The sequence below is a fragment of the Nuphar pumila genome, chromosome 14 (assembly GCF_984573655.1).
Source record: "Nuphar pumila chromosome 14, dmNupPumi1.hap1.1, whole genome shotgun sequence".
Lineage (NCBI taxonomy): Eukaryota > Viridiplantae > Streptophyta > Magnoliopsida > Nymphaeales > Nymphaeaceae > Nuphar > Nuphar pumila.
In genome coordinates, this window is record NC_143262.1 from 55,319,810 (window position 1) to 55,321,533 (window position 1,724).

The 1,724-nt window shown below is 42.9% G+C and overlaps 1 non-coding gene across 1 annotated transcript; it reads right to left on the bottom strand.

Annotated features, from left to right (window-relative positions):
• Positions 1-823: 823 nt before the first annotated feature.
• On the bottom strand, positions 824-926 carry LOC149816847 (small nucleolar RNA R71). The gene has a single exon (XR_016427796.1). It is a non-coding gene; the product is annotated as a small nucleolar RNA R71 (small nucleolar RNA).
• Between the last annotated feature and the right edge of the window lie 798 nt (positions 927-1,724).

Sequence of the window (1,724 nt, forward strand, 5' to 3'; positions counted from 1 at the left end):
GTAAGTGAATATAGGATTAACATAGTTAGTAAATATAGGATTCACGTTCTGTTCTTTCTAGGATTCACTTGAAATTCATTCTTCAAGGAGCGATTAGACAAGTGGGTTTTAGAAAAAACTTAGTTTGTGATTTCCTGTATTTATCTTTTCAGTACTTTAGAGTAGTTTAATTTGTTATTTCATTTACTTAGTTAGATCATTCTGATATAATTAGTTTAGCATATTTGTTTAGTAGTTGTTTATTTTGTGTTATTTACATTTTAGTACCTGTGTTAGTTAATTTTTTTTAGATTTAGGTCGTTTGCTTACATCTGGTCTTAGTACCAGTGTATGCAGGGGCGACGAGGTCTAGGAACCCCATTACACCCATTTGTTGACAACCCAGAGAGAATTTTACATTCTCATCGAAGTTCGGCAACAATGGCTGACATGGATCCTCCACCTCCACCTCCAGTTCTTTCACGCCCTCTGCGGGAATACTTCATTCCCATAGACTATGTTCAGGCATCCTGCATTCGGAGACCCGATGTAGGAGCACCGCATTATGAGATTAAGGCCAGCATTATTCAAATGCTTCCATCCTTTTATGGCCTTAGTCATGAGGATCCCTACAGACATTTAGATGAATTCCTCGAAATCTGTTCTACTGTTAAGATACAGAATTTCGATGATGATGCTTTAAGGTTGACTCTATTCCCCTTTTCATTGAAGGACAAAGCCAAGTATTGGCTAAAGTCCTTAGATTCTGTAGAAATAAAGTCATGGGATCAATTGCAACAGGAGTTTCTTCGGAAATATTTTCCCATTGGTCGTACGAACCAATATCGTAGAGCCATCACTAGCTTTTCAGAGCTAGATGGTGAGCGCTTTCATGAGACCTGGGAGAGAATGAAGGATCTCCTCAGGAAATGTCCCCATCATCAGGTGCCGAAATGGCAACTGGTGCAGAGCTTTTATGATGGATTGTCTGACAAAAATCGTCAGATGATCGACTCTTCATGTGGAGGGACATTCATGCTGAAGAGCGAGGATGAAGCATGGAGGCTATTTGATACATTGGCCGAGAATTCACTCCACCATGCTTCGAGCTCTCATTCGGATAGAGCCACACCCAGCATTCAGAAGAAAGCTGGTGTTCTTGAAGTTGGTCCATCTACTGCACTACAGTGCAAGGTAGACATAATTGCTCAGAAGCTGGACCAGCTTCTCTTAGAACCATCCACTACACAGCAGGTGTGTACTCTTTGTGCCAGTCCGGCACACGAGATCACTGAGTGCCCTTCGGCAGCTCAGTACCCTGAATTTGTTCAAGAACAAGTTCAGGCAGCTCAGGGTTACGTCAGACCGCCAAATAACCCATTTTCATCGACATATAATCCGGGTTGGCGTAACCATCCCAATTTTTCATGGAAGAATCCACAGTCTTTCATGCAGATGCCTACTTCCTCTCAGCCAGTTCGGCAGCCATCTTTTACTCAGCCATTCCAGAGACCGAGCTATTCTCAGTCTTCTTCTTCTTCAGTTCCTCCCCCGATTCAGCAGGAATCTGCCCCGCAGACATCTTTTGAGGAGAGACTTCTCCAGACATTCCAAGAGGTGAAAACCTCTAATCAGAATGCCTTCGAGAAGTGTAGCCAGATTTTGAGTTCGCATACGCAGTCCATTGCGAAGTTAGAATCGCAAATGGGACAGTTAGCTGAGGCTATTAGTAGGAGACCCGAGGG